This window comes from Marmota monax, unplaced genomic scaffold (assembly GCF_021218885.2).
Source record: "Marmota monax isolate L192 unplaced genomic scaffold, Marmota_monax_Labrador192_F-V1.1 WCK01_AAM20220418_F8-fsc00551, whole genome shotgun sequence".
NCBI lineage: Eukaryota > Metazoa > Chordata > Mammalia > Rodentia > Sciuridae > Marmota > Marmota monax.
In genome coordinates, this window is record NW_026693599.1 from 39,678 (window position 1) to 59,339 (window position 19,662).

The 19,662-nt window shown below is 59.0% G+C and overlaps 1 long non-coding RNA gene across 10 annotated transcripts in view; it reads left to right on the forward strand.

The window, feature by feature from the left end:
• The first annotated feature begins 2,157 nt into the window (after window positions 1-2,157).
• Window positions 2,158-19,662, forward strand: part of LOC124103036 (uncharacterized) — a 51,576-nt gene continuing 34,071 nt past the window's right edge. For 9 of the 10 annotated variants that reach the window (XR_006855062.2, XR_009228224.1, XR_006855069.2 and 6 more), the window contains exons 1-2: window positions 2,158-3,617; window positions 4,326-4,387. This is a non-coding gene — a long non-coding RNA (uncharacterized LOC124103036). The remainder of the gene's footprint in view (window positions 3,618-4,325; window positions 4,388-19,662) is intronic. The other variant, XR_009228217.1, reaches the window with a different exon arrangement.

The window sequence follows — 19,662 nt, forward strand, 5'->3', positions numbered from 1 at the left end:
TTAAAGAGAAGTGTACACTGACGCATAACTTATACAAATGTATGCAAATGATGTGCCTGAAAGAGCCCAGAGAGAAATTCCTTGGAGATTCCCCTGAATTCCTCCCTGTGTGGATCAGCTGTTATCATCACAAAGAGCACCAGCAGACAGCAGGGACAGGAGTGCCATTAAGGCTAAAACGGGGGGCGGTGGGAGGGGAGAGCCACAGTGACACCCAGAAAGCTCTTCCAGTTGGAGAGGGTCTCCCCGGGGCTGGCTGTTGAGCCGACTCCCCCACTGTGCTGGATCTGCAGCAGCTGCCTGCTGCTCAGAATACAAATCAGCTCTCAACTTTTGAACCCCTTTTGGTAGGAAAAGGAAAAATATCACAAAAAGAAGCCAATGCCATGCCGAGTCAAGGGACGGGCTTAATTTCTTTCCGGGGAGGGAGGTTGGGAGAAGGCCAGGAGAAGCCACCGGGCTCCGCTCAGACTTGCCCCTCAGGCTGCCGGGGCGTGCCAGTCGGTGCTGGGCACAGCTCAGGGCTGCTCTCAGCCGTGCCCCACATGGTCCCTCCCCGGGGAGAGCAGCCAGGCTCCATCATCTCTGGCCAAGGACACAAGACAGCGGCTTTCAGGAGCCTCCCTCTACCTTCCTGCTGTCCAACCCCATTCCAGGGCACAGGGACCTTCTGCACCTCCGCCTCCCAGAGCCAGGGGACAGATGGGATCACATGGTGTGAGGTTCAGGAAGGGCACTGCACCAGACGGTTCTGCTGCCCAGACGGGGGCTTCCTGGGAGGAGGGCACTCTTTGGCTTGGGTGCCTCTGGGGTCACCTGGGCTCTGAGTGCAGACGCCTGCTCTGAATGGGAGACACATGTTGTGGGCAGCACTCCTGCTCCTTCCCTGGGGTCACTGGGCCTCCCAAGGGCTGATGGCCAGTTTGGATGTGCACCTGGTGCCGTCACCCCTTGCCCGTGGTCCCTGCAGTGCCTGTCCTGAGCTGGACACTGCCCTCTCACCCTGGCCACGCTGGGACCTAGTGCTGGTCTTTGAGCTCACGTCTCTGGATGTGCACGTCACTTCCTAGACCCAGAGGAGCCGCCAGGTATTGGTGGAGTCGGGGCGCCTGCCCACCTAGGGCCAGGTGCCTGCCCAGGCCTCTCTGCTGTTGCTGGGAACTCCCATCCCTGCTGCGGCACCCACTCCAGCCTCAGACTCAGAACCCCTCCAGAAAGCCTGCCCAGCCCTGGGCTGAGTAAGACTCTGCTCGGGCGCTTCCTTTCTGCCTCTCTATGGTCTGGCCTTGTCTGCCTCTGTGCTCACTGTCCCCAGCCCACAAACCCCACCAGACCAGACATTGCTTCTTTTGTATGTCAACAGTCACACCTGATGGAGAACATAATCAGCATTTGCGATTGTGCCCCTTATCCACGGACTTACCTTCTAGTGTCTGTTACCCGATGTCAATGGCAGTCTGAAAATATAATGTGGAAAATCCCAGAAATAAGCAATTCCTGAATTTTAAGTGCACATTGATCTGAGAAGTGAGATGGAATCTTGATGTTCCACTCTGTCCTGCTGGGATTGGAGCCTCACCTTGTCCTGAGTTTCCACTCTGTATACACTACCCACCTGTGAGTCAGTAGCTATTCAGTTATCAGAGTAACTGTTGGGGTACTGCAGTTTTCCTGCTAAAACCCACATTTCACTTGAAGCCTGAGGGCAGCCATGCGGGCAATTTGGACATAACACAGAGAAGCTGCAAATGTATCTCAGCTTAATAAGAGAAGGAAAAAGTCATGTGCTGAGGTTGCCAAGATGTACACTAACGTGTTGCTAGTGTCTTACTGTGGCCCCCTTATAAATGAAACTCCATCACAGTACGTACATGTGGGAAAACCACAGTGTCTCCAGGACTTGGAGTTGCCCTGGTTTGAACACTACTGAGGATTTCAGGGTCTTGGGCTGCATCCCTCCCAGGGGGAGCGAGGCTCTGTATTTGACTCCCACTGTGTGCCCAGTCTTTCTAGATGTGACTTCAGTTCTGCTACAGCCCTCTCCACGGAGCTCTGTGATCTCAGAGCTGGGAACAGCCTTCCTGGGGTTTGAGCCCAGATCTCTTCCTTCACTCTGCAGACATTATTGAGCACCTTCTGCGTATCAGGCACTGTGCTGGCAACTGATTACCCAGTACTGAGCAGAACAGGCCTGTTTGGTACTTGGCCTGCTTCCCAGTAGATGCCAAGAGGGGCCTGTGGTTTCTGGCTACCTCCATCGACTGCAGAGGCTCCTGAGGATGTGTCATGTGGACAGAGAAGCTGTCAGACGTGGTGCAGGCGGGCACAGCCTCTTGCCAGCGGGCCATGAGGACACTGGCTCAGGAAGACATCGATCACGGGAAGTGACTCAGCTGGGGGAGACTCAGATGTGACTCAGAGAGACTGTCTGCGGACGTCTGGTGAGCTGGGCCAGCAGCTGTCATTGGACGCTGCGTGTGTTGTCACATGGAAGCCACTGGTGCAAGAAGGTGACCTGGGCCACTCCAGAGGCCGAGGGTGGAGACTTGCTGAGCGTCTGCGTGTGCAGGGCACAGCTCCCCTGCAGGTCCTGGGTGGGGGTGATTAAAAACGGTCCTCCCCACCTGGCCTTGGAGGGTGGGGCTCTGTGGTCACCCTGGTAAGTGCCCTGAGTCCCAGCACTGAGTGGAGAGTGGGCAGGCAGGGTGGCAGGGCCAGCCTTCTGGGAGGCCCTCACCTGGTCAACTCGCCCTTCTGGTCCTAGGTGGATGAAGGACATGGACACTTAGGAGGGGTGTGCCGGGAGGCAGTGTCCCCAGAGGAGGCTGCAGGAGGGACAGACGGGGACATGAGACAACATGGCCTGCTGCCCCAGGACTGGAGGCCTTGGAAGAATCTGGCAAGAGGAGGAGCCCCGGCTGGGCTGGCGGCCCCATGGCTGGTGCCGTGAGGTGGTTCCGCCATGGGGCCCAGTGAGAGGAGGACCTCACAGGCAGATAGCAGGTGTCTGGAGGAGGCCCTGCTCCCACAACAGCCCCTGGAAGTGGGCGCACTGGAGATTCCGGGGGACACGTTGTCAAGCTCCCCAGAGCTTGGGCAGGAGCTGACCTGGCCTGGGGGCCACTCTTCCCAGTGCTTCAGTGACTTCCCAGGGACGTGGGCAGTACTCATGCATGCTCTCGGGGCCATTTCCCAGAGAAAGAAGCTGCATCGGCAGCACCGACATTCTAATGAAAGGCCACTCTGTTCTGGGACACCTTCGACAACATCTTCGTGGAGTAAGGCCACAAAGAGATTCTACAGTGATCAAGAGACCTGAGGCCCAGGCCTGGCATGACCTTTGCCTTGCCATGGACGAGCTGAGCACTGGGGACGGGGTCTCTGCAGCTGTGGCATCTGTCACCCCACAACTGGCAGAGTCCCCTCGCAGCCAGTGGCCACAGGCTGTGAGTGCATGGGACACTCAGGGAGCCTGGGGCCCTGCGCGCTGTGGTCTGGGCTCCTGATGGTTCAGAGTTCCGGTTGAGCCAGGGGTTGACGTCATCGCTGTGTCCTCGCTGTCTGTGGCTCTGCTGTAACCGGGATGTGGCTGGAGTCCCGGGAGCAGGTGCTGGAAGGTGGGTCCCAGTGTGGTGACGTGAGAGGTGGTGGGCCCTTAAGGGGGGCTTCGTGGGAGGTCAGGACCCTAAGTTAGTTTTCTGGAGAAGGTTTTTGCAAGACGCCCTGGCCTCCTGTCACAGCGGGTGACCTCTCTCACAGGCTCCTGCCATGGTACCGTCTGCATGGGGTGATGCCCTTGCCAGCGCCTGTGCCCTGTTGTTTGGCTTCCCCAGCTGCGGGCTGAACGTGCCTCCTCTTTTGTGGGTCACTGGGCTCCAGGTATCTCACTGTAGTAGTGGAAATGGGCTGGGATCTGACTCCTGGCCCAGCTCCGACTAGTCCTTCTAGTTAGCTGGACCAACTAGACTCTAAAATAAAACCAGAGATTTTATATCAGAGACCTGCCGAGACTCTGAGAAACAGTAACTCTATGCTGAACACATAGTAGGTGTTCAAAAGAGTGGTCACCCATCTCCCTGTCCCAGTTCAAAAGCCTGTCCCCTAAGTTCAAAAGTCTGCAGAGGTGGCTTGGCTGAAACAAGATGGGTCTATCTTTGTGGCAATGTAAGTAATGCAGCTCTGAAGCCAGGTGACCTCTGCAACAGGGCCTGGCTCTGGGCAGGTGAATGGGAGTTTCCGAGCAATTCAACCCAAACAAGATTGGACCGTGACAGCCACTGCGGCTGATACCCCAGAGGCTGCTGCTGATGGCTTCTCCCTTCCAGATGCTGACAACAAGCCAGTGCTCTCCCCAGGGACTCGGAGGAAGACGAGGAGAGGAGCACAGGTGGGAAGCGTGCTGGAGATAAGGTGGGGCAGAGCCTCGAACCTGCACAGCTCAGTGTGCCGCTGGCCCTCTGCCAGGGCTGGACCGGCTCCTTGGAGGGCAGCCCAGCTGCTCCAAGCTGTGAAGCAGCCACCAGGTCTCACCCTTGACGTGGTGGTCGGTGCGGCTGCGCGGTGCTTCTGGGCAGAACCGTGCCTCTGGGGGTCCGCGGGGCGTAGGGCCCTGGAGACGCTGGCTGCTCTGTGGGGCTGGTGACTGCTGTGACTCCCACTTCCTGTTGGCTTTGGTGGGATCCTCCTGCCTTTCATTGTCAGCTCTTGTCCCTGTCTGGAATGTCGTCACCTGTCATTGCTCTCACAGTCCAGTGTCTTTTCCTGGGGTGCAGCCCGGGTCGTCTCTTCTGCAGACAGGACCTGGTCCGCCCGAGCCCGCTGCAGCCCCCATGGGTCACTCATTGTGGTTCCCTCTGCATGGTGAGGGGCCCCAACCCCCATCGCCCAGCACCTTGTTGGTGATGTGTGCTCACGTGTTCTAGTTCACTTATGTGTCAAGCGTGCCCTGAGCCCTCTGTGTCCCAGGCCCTGAGGACGCAGGCGTGAACAAGCACACGCGGCTCACAGAGCCCGCCGTGGAGGGAGGCGGAGGAGGAAAGGGTGAGCGAGTGGGTGCCCTCCAGTGCATGGACAGCGAGGAAAGTGGAGGCGGAAGAGCGAGGCTGGGGACGGGAACGTGCTGTGGAAGCTGCCTTAGAGGGTGGCCCTGGAGTGACGCCTACGCAGCAGCCACTGTGCCGTGCTGGTGCCTGAGGACAGCGGAGGGGCCGCAGCAGGGACGAGCTCTCCTGTGAGGGGCTCAGGGCCAGCCTGACTGCAGGGAAGTTTGAGCCCTGGGGAAGGGGAAGTGGGGGTCCCTGGGAGGCTGGGTCACGGGCAGGTGAGGACCTGAGTTGGCCAGAGAGCCAGCGTGAGCACGGCAGAGGCTCCATCTTGTTGTATGATGGGTTATTCAGAGCAGTTAACACTCTGGCTTAGTGAAAAAGTGTGATTTTGACTCACACAGTCCTACCCTGGCGCCAGGCTCCTGGGCGCTGCCTCCAGGGGTGCTGCAGGTACCCAGGTGTGGCCCCCGCCACTGGAGGCTGAGGTACAGGGCCTGAGTTCCTGCAGAGACAAGAGCTGGGGAGGAGAGACGCTCTTAGTGACGCAGGCTCCTGTCCCATTGGCAAGGAGTGTCACATGCCCAGGCTGACTGCAAGGGAGGCTGGGAAATGCCCTCGTCCCTGTGCCCATGGCATTGCCTGCCCTAACTCTGTGGCTGTCTGGGGAACAGCAGGGGACAGTACTTGGAAATCAGAGCACCTAAGGTTCCCTCGAGACCAAATGTTGGCCACCATGGGTGCCCTTGGCTGGGCTACAAGGTTGCCAACCTCACTGTTGTGAAGAAGTTGGTGGGTCCCTCTGAGGTTCCCATCAGAGGAACTCAGAGAGTGCCACTGACCTGCCAAAAGACACAGAGCACAAGAGACAGGACCAGGACCCAACTCTCACTCAGCGGCGCTGGCCATCACTTTTACTTCCACCAACACGTTGAGTCAATGGAGCCCAAGGGACGTCCACCAGGCAGGACAGGCAGAAAGGCAGATCAAAGGGCTGAGAGAGTAGGGCTTGGGAGAAGGAGGCCTCAGGAAGGCCCTGACCTGGCATGGGAATCTGGCAAGACACTCACCTCCTAGAACCTTGGGTTTGTGACATGTTAAGTGGGAAAGATAATGTTGGATTAACTCAGCAAAACCAACAGCAATGAAGTCCTTGGGTTTCACAGAGGCACCTCTTGTGCCAGGGGTCCCCGGCTAGTACCCTGCATGGGGCCTTCTCTCTCATGGGGACCGAGGACAGAGGCTTCTGCCCTGTGGTCAGGGGTCCCCTGGTTTCCGGGCCTGCTGGTGGATGGGCAGAAAGGCTGTGTGGAGGAGCCTTTCCAAAAGCCCTGCCCAGAATGTAGCCCGTCAGCTCTGTCCATCTGCCATTGGCAGAAATCAGTCACATGACCACTCGGGAGCCAGGGGGACCAGAAACTGTCATCCCTGGTGGGCAGCAACACCGGCCAACCCCCATGAAGGACAGGACACACCGTTCCTGGCAGGCAAGCGGCCACTGCTGCTGTTTCACGGGCCTCTTGCTGCGGTGACTAGAAGACTCGCCCAGCACTACTGCCGAGGAGGGAAGGTGTATTTGGGGCTCACAGTCGCAGAGGTCTCTGTCCAGGATAGTCAGCCCCATTCCTCAGGGCTCAAGGTGAGGCAAGACACCATGGGGGAAGAGTGTGGTGCGGGGAGCAGAAGCAGAGAGAGAGCTCTCCGTTTGCCAGATACAGATATACACCCAAAGCCACGTCCAGGGCCCCTCCTCAGCTCCCGCCCAGTGAATCCCATCCATGGGGATTAATTCACTGATTGGGTTAAGACTCTCACAACCCAACTGCTTCTCCTCTGAACCCTCTCACGTTGTCTCACACGAACTTTTGGGGACACCTCATCCAAGCCGTGACACCTGCCACCATCACATCTTGCTGGTGGCTGTGAAGCTCTAGCCTGGCAACGATCGTGAAGCCCGACCAGGGGCCCTCGGCCAGGCAGACGCTGTCACCCAGTTAGGCTCCGAGTCAGCTCCTTCCGTATCCACGCATGCTTCACAACTAAGTTCCCGTCTCCTCCAGCCTCGGTTTCCTCTTGTGTGAAAATGGGGAGGGTGACATCTGTTTTAAGGATGAGTTTAGGGATTAAGTACACAACATCTGGAAAGCACCTGCCGTGATCGATGGCTCTGCTCTGGTGGTCAAGGCCCAGGGAGCAGCCGTGCTGGTGGTACCTGTTCAAACCGTGAGCTGAGAGGAAGGGCCACTCTTCTGTGTGCTCATGTTTTAGGCAGCTTCTGTGTCACTGTGACAAACGACCAAGGAGGAAAAGTTCGCTTTGGTTCATGGTTTCAGAGCTTCCGTTGGTGATCGGCAGACTCCCGAGAGCTGGGTCTGAGGCGGGGTGGAACCTCAAGGTGGAGGGCAGCAGCTCAGGACACCGCAACCAGGAAGCAAGGGCACTCCCCTCGCCAGGGGTAATGTGTCAACCCAGAGGCCCGCCCCGGGGACCCTGTCCTGCGCTCGCCTACCGCTTGCCTACAGTTCCCCCCCCCCCGCCCCCCCCCGTTCATCCATGTCGTGACTCCATCGTGTCCTTGCACCCTCAGACGTGAGCTCTGGGGACACCTCGTATCTAAACCTTAGCATCTCGCTATGATCATGGCCGTTCACTTGTGTCCGCCTCAGTTTTCAAATCTCTGATGTGGGAAAGCAACAGAAGCTGGAGGGGGAGATGCTCTTCCCTTCTGCTAACGTGGCAGAGCCCACGGGTTATATTTCTGCCCCAGTCCTCAGGCCTGCAGGATCTCACTGGAATCTGGGCAGAAAAAATAATAATACAAATGTGTGGTAGATGGAGTTAATTCTGCATGCACAAGGCAGAGCAAAAACAGGGCAGACTCACCTCCTTAAACAGCGCTGTGCCTAATGGGGATTCACTGCCCCTCCCCGTTTCCTCATGCCACGGGATCTCACTGATCCATATGGAGGCCTGGAAGGGAATGCTGATGAGGAGAGTGGGGATGCGCGCCTCTCCTGGTCCTGCTCAGGATGCCAGCCGACTGTGCGTGTGTACCTGTTACCGACCGGCCGGCCGGCACTCCTGCTCCATCTGCTGCAGCACTTGGATTTGGAAGCTGGGAAAGGTCTCACTGTTTGTGGTTCTGTGGACCAGGAGGCTGTAGTGTATCCACAGACAATGGATGAACAAATGCCTAATGCCCAGGGACTGCGAGAGCGCCCTGGGGCCAGGTTCTGGATGGCCCTGAGCCTCCCCAGGGTGGTGTCCTGGCCCTGGGCCTGACCCTCCTGCAGGGGCACCATACCTAGGGCTGGAGGGGGTGGGTTGAACTCAGGCTCCCTGAGTATGGCTCCCCCAGGCGCCTGGCCCATCACTGAAATCAACCATCCCCAGAGCCCTGGGATGCCGCCTCCTTCCACCTACCCCCATCCTGGGCTCTCCCTCACACACAGGACTGGGGCCAGGGCAGGAGCCCCTGCAAAGGGTTTCCTGCTGCTGCCCCCTGCAGTTTCCCCTTCCACAGTGGCCCTGGGGAGATCACGCTCCTTGAGGAAATCAACACCCACCTGTCCTGCTCTCACCTGTCCTCTGCCCCCGCCCCCCTGCCCCAAGGCTTACAGCTCAGTGAAGGGCAGCTGGAGGTAGAGGGCCAGAGGCCGCCATGTGTGGCGGGTCCTGACGTGGGGAGGCCCAGCACCTCCAGCACTCGGTGGACAGAGGAGGAGGCTCCCAGGCCAGCGAGTGGAGCTGGGGGGCTGGGAAAACGCATGAGGGGCTGACGGGGAGAGAGGAGGCAGAGAGGTGCAGAGGGCCCCACAGAGCTGGCAGTCGGCCCCAGACAGGACGGGGAGCGCACCGCGCTCCTGGCCACTCGGAAGGGGCAGGAAACTGGTGCCTGGCCTCAGGTTTCTGGACCTGGCGGCAGCACCCCCTCCAGAGTGTCGCAGCGCGGCTCTGCGGGGACCAAGCCGCGGCACTTTTAAAGGTGGTGTCTGTGTTGGGTTGAGTACTTCAGCAGGGTTTTGCTTAGAAAATCCCCTACTGGTGAATACTTATCTCTCCCCCAAAGGATCAGCCTTGCTAATTCCAAGGCAGAAACACTGGTGGACGGTCCTTGCTCGTGGTGGTGCGGAGCAATACACGTACAGCAGAACCGTGCTTTGACTCTGCGCTCCGGGTCTTCTCCTGGGCAGCAATACCTAGTACCCTCCTGTGCGCTGGACGCTAAGTGAGCTGCCCCTCCCGGCAGCCTCTGGACCACCAGAGAAGCAGCGGAGGACACTCGATGCTTTTTCAATCTCGGATATATTCAGCTCACCCTGGGCTTATTGGGCACAGTCCTGCCCCGTGTCCAGGGGCTTCTGCAGTCACAGCAGAAGCAGCCTTTCTCACCAGCCTTGCCCCCACCCCTCCTCACTGAAGGTCCTAGTGGGGAGGGGCCTTGCTGAGGGGAGTAGGGGAAAGAGCAGCGCCGTCAGAAACAGCCTCCATAAGCTGGCTGCACCAGAGCTGGGGAAGGGACCTCGGGGCAGTGCGGGCTTCTGCCTCCCATCAGGCGCAGGCGCATGGCCTTCCAGAGGGGTCGCGAAACCAGAGGTCTTCAGAAGCATCTAACAGAGAACCCGGCAGGTCATCTCCTGTCCTGCCCCTGCCCACCTGTCCTCTGCCCCCGCCCACCTTGACAGTAGGCTATTGAAGTGGAACTCTTTGGCTTTTAGGACATTCCTCATCAGCGGGGTAAACTTTTTGTACATCTATTGAGCACCTGCATTTCATTTTGATGGTGAACAAACCTCAGTAGCTGGTGGGGAGCAGAAGCTCGATTGGCCAAGGATGCTGGGGCCAGTTGCAGGTGAGCGGCGATATTGACAACAAGGGCTGACGAACAGACAGGTCTGAGCACTTGCTTAGGTGTCGGGCCCTGTGTGGGAGAGCTCGCTGACCGTGCACCAAGGGAGCATGACACAGCATCCTGACCTTCTTGGGTACCATGGTCAGCCAGGGACTTCAGGTGACCGATGGTGTCCCAAACAGTTTTCTCCAGTGGCAGCGGTCAAGCATGCCAGGTTTCCTGGGTTCAACTCCACTTGGTACTAGACCTAAGGTTACAAGCAGGAGGCGTGGAGGACGGGTGGAGTTGAGTCCCACTCACCTGTGGAGGGCTGAGGTCCCTGAGAGAGGGTCAGTTTAAGAACCACCATGGAGTCCTGGTCTGGTGGAGGCACTGCTGTACACATGGGGTGGGAGGAACCTATCTGGCTGAATATCAGGGAAGCAGGAACCTCTGCAGGTGTCTGGCAGAAGGATCAGCACAGGTGACAGGTCCTTAGAGTCCTGCAGTGAGCTCCTGGGGAGGAGGCCAGGAGGTGCCCCGTCCCCTGCTGAGCCAGGAATGTGAACCCAGGGAGAGGCTCTTTGGAGCTCAGAGGCTGTGGAATTTCAGGAAGCCACTGCCTGGTGATGCAGAGCCCTGGGTGGGTGGTTTGTACCAAGTGCCTGGAAGCCTCTACACGAGTGCCATGGTGCCTGTGTGCCTGCTCACGCCTGCTGCTGGGAGGGCACTGTCTGCACTTCTGCCTTCCAAGTTCGACTGGAGTGCCTCTCGTTGGATCTCTGGGTGTCAGGGAGGCTGGAGGGTGGGTGCCAGTCACCAGCAGGCAGCGTGCAGCACTCTTCTGGGGTTTGGGGTGTTTCCAGGAAAACCTCGTGTGCCGAGCAGCACAGCAGAGAACACAGAAGATCCCTGTTTATCCCAGTGCTTCCTGGCAGTGTGAAGTTGGATCTGAGACCCTGGGATGTCTGGGAGTGGATGTGGGTGGGGCAGGACTTCCAGGCAGAGGGAGCCATGAGCAGGTGCCAGCAGGAGAGCTCTGGCCCTTCCAGATTCCTCCAGCTGCAGTAGGACCATCAGCCGTGAGGAGGGCAGGATGACCTGGGAGCCCGCAGAGCTGGCCGGGAAGTGGAGACCTGCTCCAGACAGACCTGCTCCAGACAGGGCGGAGAGGGTGGGCCTGATCAGTGTGTTCGACACATGGTGATCGAATCAGCCAGCTGAGTGGGCAGGGGTGCTGTGACCAAGGGGGATGTGTCCCTGGAACCCTAGCTCTTGCCAGGGTGACTCTACCATGTGCTGTTAACTCGGGCAGGAGTTCAGAGTGGCAGGTTTTCTGGGGATGTTCGGGTTGGGTGTGGCTCTGAGTTCTGTGGGATGCTCCAGGGAGGGAAGTCTTCTGCAGCTCGGGAGCTGGTGGGACCATAGGGGTCATCCCTGCACGGTATAGAGCTGGCTCTCACCCCAGAGCAGACCTGGCCAGTGGGGGGGGGCACGGAAGGCCTGGCCTGGGGCAGGGTTCACCCTGGGGACCTGGAGAGCCAGTGAGGGCCTTGGGGAGTGACTGGGTGCAGCAAGAGGTGGCTGTGTTCCCAGGAGTGTGCAATCTCCAGCCTCTTCCCTGTGCCCCACCATGTGCAAAGCGCGGCCACAGGTGCTGTCCCCATGGGCTCAGGAGACTGAGTTTTATAGGTGGGGAAACTGAAGCCCAAAGAAGTTCAGGTGAGGCCCCAGGAAACAGCCACTTCTCCTCCTAACCCATGTGGTCCCTCCTTGTCCCTCCATCATGTGTTCAGGTGGCTCAGTAATCAGGCCTCCCAGAGATTTGGTTCAAGTGCGTTTAAAAATAATGGCAATAGCTGGGCATGATGGCCAAACCTGCAATCCCAGCAGCTCAGGAAGCCGAGGCAGGAGGATCAAGTTCAAGTCTGTCTCAGCAATTTAGTGAGACCCTAAGCATCCGAGTGAGACCCTAAGTATCCGAGTGAGACCTTGTCTCTAAGTAAATACAAAAAAAGGCTGGGGATGTGGCTCTGTGGTACAGTGCCCCTGGGTTCAACCCTGGTACAAAAAACAAAACAAAACAAAAATAGTGACACTAACAAGGAAATCGCTCTGAGGTAGAGGCCTCTGCAGCTGCGCTAATGCTCATGGGTTGGAAGTTCAGTGGGCCAACAGGTAATCACAGCAAATATCGGCGATCACATGGATCGAAGGTTGGAAATAATTGGAAATTGATTTTTCTGTGTGGAAACAGGGAACGTTGAGAATCATCCTAGCTGAGCCTTCATGCAAAGAGGGCATAAGGCCTTCTTAAGTTCTCAAAGCCACGGTCACAGCTGTGACCCCGAGAACACAGTCAGGTGCTCGAGGCGAAGCTGAAGATAAGAAGTGGCTCTATGGTCGCAGAGTGTGCCCATGCCCACCTCCTGGTGCCCTGCCCACCTCCTGGTGCTCATGCCCACCTCCTGGTGCCCATGCCCACCTCCTGGTGCCCTGTCCACCTCCTGGTGCCATGCCCACCTCCTGGTGCCCTGCCCACCTCCTGGTACCATGCCCACCTCCTGGTGCCCTGCCCACCTCCTGGTACCCTGCCCACCTCCTGGTGCCCTGCCCACCTCCTGGTGCTCATGCCCACCTCCTGGTACCATGCCCACCTCCTGGTGCCCTGTCCACCTCCTGGTGCCATGCCCACCTCCTGGTGCCCTGCCCACCTCCTGGTGCCATGCCCACCTCCTGGTACCATGCCCACCTCCTGGTGCCCTGCCCACCTCCTGGTACCCTGCCCACCTCCTGGTGCCCTGCCCACCTCCTGGTGCCATGCCTACCTCCTGGTGCCATGCCTACCTCCTGGTGCCCTGTCCATCTCCTGGTGCTCATGCCCACCTCCTGGTGCCCATGCCCACCTCCTGGTGCCCATGCCCACCTTGAGCTTGTCTCCAGTTATGGGTGCTGCTGAGGTGACGTGCTCACCCCTCCACTGAGCAGGTCCCCTGCGGCTTGGGCGTGGGTGGAGCAGCAGGTCGTCTTGGCCTTGTCCAGCTGGCTGTCCTCGTGGGGGCTGGGTCTTGAGTGGTGTGAAGGCCGGCTGTCCTTCCCTCATCACTCATCCAGCAGGGGGCACCAGACGGGAGCCCCTGGACCAGGAATGGGCAGCTGAGCCATGCTGTCGTTTCAGGACGCTCACCTGCTGGGCTGAGGGATGGAGCCCAGGACTGGGAGGGGTGAGGTGAGCAGCGCGAGGCACACACCTGCCCAGCTCTGAGCTCACCGTCCATCCACGCTTGGGATCCTTTAATGTCCTCATGAGATGCAGTGCCCGCCCCCCACCATTTGCAGCACGTCCACTCTTGGTAATCCGAGACGAGTGCCCGGGCAACAGAGTCAGGTTCCAAGTCCTCCTCAGGCTCCTCTGGGCTGGAGGTTCCTCTTAGAGCAAACCTGTCTCTAGCTACAGAAGATGTACTGGTATAGCTATGGTAAGCGATGTATTTTCTAAAATCCTTACTTTACAAGGATTCTTTTGCCATTTGTGTATAATATGGTCTCAGTTTAAATTTAATTCATTCCCTAGTTCGTTTATTCATTCTTTGTCTCATTTATCCAGTATTTCAACGACTAAGTATTTTTCGGGTCTATTATGTGTCAAGTGCTGGGAATGGCAAGGCGGTGGCCTCTGGAGCAGCTCTGAGGCTAGAAGGCACGGATTGCGGAGCGTCCTGCAGTCGGGTGAGGGCTGCCGTGGAATGTGGCCTCCTCAAAGCCGTGTGAGTCCGCAGCCTCCATTCTGCTGGAGCTTAGGGGAGAGTCAAGGTTGGGAAGTAAAGGCCTCAGAGGCAGAATGAGAGAAAGGACCAGAAGGAGCTGCCCAGGGCCCCACTCCAGGTGGCCTTGGAGGACATTCTCTCCATGGGGCGTCCAGGGCTGCAACCAGGGTCCTTGCATCTGTGAATTCAACCAACCACAGGTTAAACGTTTTTGGTGAAAAGATCGCATCTCTGCTGAACACCTGCAGACATTTTCCCTGTCATCATTCCTGATCAATACAGCCCAACAGCCATGCACACGGCATTTACTTTGTATCAGCGGTTCTGTGTCACTAGAGATGGGTCGGGAGCACAGGAGTGCATGCTCAGGTCACGTGCACACAGCAAGCCTTTTCTGCAGATTCTGGTAGGGGTAGGGGTTCTGGAAGCAGCTTTGGGGATGCTGACGGGCACCGTGGAGGACAAAACGGTGTCCACAGGGTTTGGCTGTCTCCTTGGTTCCGGGCATCCTCTGAGGGTCTTGGATTTTTCGTCCCTGGATACAGGGCAACTGCCACATTCCAGTTCCAGGCCCAGCCTTAGAACTCCCGACTTCTGCCTCTGGTCCCTGTCATTGCCATGAGAAAAACAGGCCGGGCCACCGGAACAAAGCACCCCCCTCGGGGACTTGAAACAACCGACATTTGTCCTTCCCCAGTTCTGGAGGAGGAGGTCTAAATCAAGGAGGCTGACAGTGACTCTCACTCCAGGGACCCGTCTCTGCTCTTCCAGTGTCGGGGGCCCCAGCAATTCCTGGGCTGTGGCAGTGTCCCTCTGGTCCCTGCTGTGCCTTCCCTGCACGCCTGTGTCCTCACGGTGTGTGCACCAGGGTCTCTCCTCTCACAAGGACACCCGTCCTCATGGAGAAGGCTCGGCCCTGATGACCTTGTCTCCAACAGTGACATCTGCAAAGACCTTATTTCAAACACTGTCATGTTCACAGGGACCAAGGGCCAGGACTTCAGCATGTCCTCTCACAGTTGAACCACGGCAGTTATCTCCCTGATTCAAGGAGAACAGGGTCACCTTGTGTGAGCTGCAGCCTGACCGAGCTGCCCAGCAGCGGGGACTCACTCTGCATACCCCTGAGCTCGGGCAGCTCCTGAGGCTGCATGGCTGTGGCCACTGAAGGCGGCTGAAACCCAGGGCACCAGCCTCCAGAGGCCCGTAGCACCCTGAGCAGCACTGCAAAGTCATCCCGTGGTACCTCGGCAGGTCACAACCACAGGGGAGACCAACCGTAGGAGGGTGCCCATGTCAGTAGAAGGGATAGGACCCTCAAGTGTCTGTGAAATGGGTGTGGCCTTCCAGCCTCCAGGGTGCAGTGCAGGCAGGGGTTGGAGGTGGATGGAGCCAGCCTTGGAGCAGCTGGGCACTCTGGTGGGTGGGGGACTCACAGGTTTAGAGTAATAAATGCTGCTAGGAAGGGGAGCCTGGCCTTCACAAGGGTCACTGCCCCTCTAGGAGAATGCGGCTGGCCTGGAGTGACTGCAGGGAAGGCTGCCCCTCCCAGCTCCTCCTGCACCAGATAATGATGGCAATTTTGCCCTTGAGACTGTGAAGCTCTCACACAAATAAAAGTCTTACTGCCAGCGAAGGCTGGGCTCTTTAGAATGCAGGTCCCCTGTGCCTGTAGCGGCAGCTGTCAGCAGTAGTGTAGGTGGATTGATGGAGCCCTGGGGTGGGAGATGGTGGCAGCCTTAGGAAAGGGAGGGGACAAAGGTCCCAAACCACATTGACACTGGCTTTATGGTTTTGTTCAGAGAGGCCCCTATCTCCAGATCCCCCTCAAAACAACAAAGGGTGACGTCTGTGCCTGTGGGATACAGAAATCCTGAAATAATTAGCTCACTAGCAAGGATCCTCGAGCACCTGCTGCTGCAGAGGTGAGGCAGGGGTGGGGACCCACAGACAGACAAAATTCCCAGCCCTGGCCACATGGTGCAGGCAGCTGGCCAGGCCACTGCACCAGTACACTTGGGGACAGGGTGAGGGTGGGGTCCCCAAAGCCTTCCAAGGGCATTTAGGAGCCTCTGTGGACAGCGGGCCCGGCACTCAGGAAGCACGGGGCCTATCCACGGCAGGAGCGAGAGCCAGGCTGGGGGCCCAGGGCCAGTTCGTGGGCAGCTGGTGTGCATGCGTCTTGGGCTCCTGGGTGCCTGGAGCATGAAAGGCATCTGGTGCTTTCTGGGGTCCAGACTTCTCTGAAGACGAGCTCTCTAGAGTGTCAGTCTCTGGCGCTGGCAGGACTGCCTCCCGGAGCAGGGACCGGCTGCCAGGAGAGCCCTGGGGACTGATTCCATTAGGATGTCTGAGACAGTCCCCATTCCCGGAAGAGCAGCAGAGCAGGCGGGGGTGGGGTGGGGTGCCAGGCTGGTGCAGAGGCTGCGGGCCGTGCCCTGAGGTGTTCCACATCTGCCTGGCCCGACAGCAGGTGCAGGTGTTGGCTCATCTGAGAGTCACGGGGGTTTCCTTGCCTGCGAAGGAGGGGCTGCCCAGGAGCCCTGCCGACTGCAGCCTGGCTAGCAAGGACCTGGGTCACACCTCCCTCTGCAAGCTCAGGCTGTTTGTTGGGTCGGAAGTGCTATAAGAACCATGTGGTGACAAGCGTTGCGGGGTGACACACTGCCTGCTCTTGGGCTGCTTGAGCAGGGCTGGGGAGGAGGCCCAGATGTGCTGCGCAGGAACATGGGGCTGGGGGACCTCCGGCCCAGGAGCCCCCTCCAGCTCCCCTGCCGGCAGCAAACCCCTACCCTGTCACCTCACCACAGCCAGGTTACTCAGCAAGCAGGAAGGGCATTGCCGTCAGAGATTGGCATGCATCTTGACCCTGGTGATGGGGTTGGCCTTTCTGTCACTCGGGAGCCACTGTGGGTGACCATGCCGGGCTGGAGTGGGGCCATGCTCAGCACGGGGCCCCCGAGGCTTCGGGACTCATGGGAACCAGACACAGTGTGCGCGCAGGGCACCCTTGGCCGGTGGCCTGGGATGGTCCTGGATGGCGCCTGCTGCTCAAGAGCCATCACAAGGAGTGGCCCTCCATTCACTTCCAGAGCATCCTGCCTGCAAGACACGGATTAAATGGCTGATTTACACAAGGGAAGTGGAGGGAAAGGGGCTGGGAATGTCTGGGGCACAGGCCTTCGGACGGCCAGAGGGGACCGGGGAGTGTAAAGCAGGGGATAAAAATACAGAGGGGTGGGGAGGGGAAGGGCAGCAGCATTTAGGAAGGCCCCCAGGGTGTGGTGGAGGATGGCTGCAGGTCGGGTCGGTGACGGAGGCCAGGCGGGGCAGAGAGGCAGACCTCTGCACGTCCCCAGCTCCAGCCACACCTGTGCATGTGGGACCGTGTGGCCTTCTGGTTCATCAGGTGCAAAGACGATTGGCTACTGGCTGTGGCAAAGCTTGCCCACCCTGGGTAGGATGGGTAGGATGGGAGAAGGAGAGGACAGGTGCCCGGCCTGGGGGGCTGGACCTTGGCGGTACCACAGGCCCCTCCTGGCGCTCCTCCCCTGGACCCCCCTCCACTCTGGGGCCCTCTGCTCGTCCTGCCCTCTGCCCCTGTACTGTCACCCAGGTTTAGGCTTGACCTGGTGATTTGTCCCTGTAACCAGCTCCTGTCTCAGCTCACTGACCCTCCTACCTGTCCTCCTCTGCCCTGCTGCCTCCTTGGCCTCGAGACCAAGACCATGGGACCAGGAGGGGTCGAACAGTCGGTGGCAGTGGCAGGACACCCGGGTTGCTGTTTGTTTGCGACTTTAAAGAGCACAGTGTGACAGCCCCACACCCAGGTCCTCCAGAAAACGTGGGAATGGTGTACAGTGTGCGTGTGTGTGGATAGTGTGCACATGTGGTGTGTGCACGGTGGCTGCCCTGTGTAGGTTGTGTGCGTGTGTGCCTGTGTGTGTGTGTGTATGGGCTGTGCGTGTTGTAATGTGTATGTGGGTGTGTGTATGAGCGTGTGCAAATGGATGGCTGTGGTCTGCACAGCAGGACTGGCTGGGCTCAGAATCCAATGTGCCCCTGGCTAGGACCTGGTGACCTCCCATGAGGTGGCCTGTCCCAGTTACAGCACAGCTGCCTGTCCCCAGCTGGTGGGGACTTGGGCATTGTGAGGCCCCTCTGCTGGTGGTCACTCCTCTTCAATCTCAGAACTGCCTTCTGAGTGTGACTGCAGGGAAGTGACCTTGGCTTCGATCCCCAGGGGCCCCAACTTCTGGATTTCTGGGGCTGGACGGCTGGACGGGGCATGCCCCATGCTGCTGCCTCTGTGGGTGCAGGTGTGTGGGGGCCAAGGGAGAGCCCAGTGCTCAGGCTGCCCAGGTGTGTGGGGGCCACGGGAGGGCTCTGTGCTCATCGGAAGTCCAGTGCTCAGGCTGCCCAGGTGTGTGGGGGCCACGGGAGAGCCCAGTGCTCAGGCTGCCTTTCTCCTAGTCCGTAAATTGTCAGTGGCAAATAGAGTTCCAACAGGCACCTGGGGAGCTGGGCGCAGTCTGGCTGGTTTTATTGAAGGTTTATGAGTGAAGGCAGAGCAGTTACCAGCAGGTTTATGGAGGTGTCGGGGGATTGCGTGGAAGGTGTCCCTGGCGCCCTCCCCGATTGTTCTGAGCCCCCCCCCCCCAGGCCAGCCGCTGTGCTGAAAGCCGAGAGCCTGCACCAGGCGCGGGACGCACTCTGCGCTCCTCAGGGAAAGGCCGAGCTGCGGGTCTTCCTCCCACTGTGCTTTTCCCCCTCTGGTGTCCTTGGCACTCCCCGTGGAGCAGGTGGCTCCTGGCTGGAGACACCGTGGGAGCTCGCCGAGGCTCTCTGCTACACAGCAGGGTTCTGCTCGTCACTGCTTATTTTGGAACTGAGGTGTCTGATTTGGGCGGTCGCTCAGAGCTCCCCCGACGCTGGAGGCTGTGCGGTTCTCAGAGGAGGCTCTCCTGGGGAGGGCTGGTCCTCAGACTGGGGGCGCCAGCCTTGGGTTGGGAGGGACGGCCGCTGGACCAGGCTCAGTCACGGGCCATGAGGACCAGATCTTGCGGCCTTACCTGGGCCACGGGCACAATGCGGTGGGCCTGGCAGAGGCCTTGTGAGGGCCAAACGCCACAGCAGATGCCAAGGGCCTGGCACGTCATAAGCACTGGCAGGGTGGCACGGCAGGAACGATACTGGCCGAGGCCCTGAGGCTGGGGAGGGTCTCGCCTAGAGCCCTACCCAGGGAGGTGCTCTGGGGGTCCCGAATCCTCCAAGCCCTGTGCTTCTGCCTCTGTCGCTGCCTTTCCTTCCCCTCTTGCCCACGGTGATGGCGGCGGGAGGGCAGCAGCCCCCATGCCTCCCCTCGCCGACCCCTCTCTGGGCCACGGCACAATCACAGGCCACGTGTGTGCACATGTGGGCACAGGCCCAGTGTCCCAGGGTGGCTCAGGCCCTGAGTTGAGCACTGGCCTGTGGACGCCTGTCAGGAAGTCATGCCCAGCTGCTGGAAGTGGGGGGACAGAATCGGCAGACCAGTGGGGAGGCGAAGGTGGCTGGCTGGGCCTTCCTCACGGCCTGAGCCTGGCTCTCTGGGTGGGTGTCCTCCTCGCCTGGTTGTGGCCCAGGGGCCTTTTGCAGCCTCACCTGTGACTCTTGCTCTCATGCTTTCTGTTCCCCTCCTTCTTGTGCAGGTGTCCGGTGGGCACCAAGTCCGCTGAGTGGTGGAGCGGCCAGGTGCGCGTGCTGCAGGTGGGGACGCAGACCTGTTCTTAGTTTGACCCTGGGGGGTTCATGCTCCTTGACTTTGCCCACCACTGGTAAGGTCTCCAATGCCTCTTCCTCCTCAGAAGTCCTTTCTATAGCGAGGTGACAAGAAGGGCACTGTTGAGGGTCACAGGATGACGCATGGCATTTTGCCAGAAGGGAATGGTTGAGAGGTGCCGCCAGCAAGCCATTGAGATGATGATGGTTATGTTAAGCTGTGTGTTCAATTGTATAGATGACCTTTACTGTCCGGCAATAG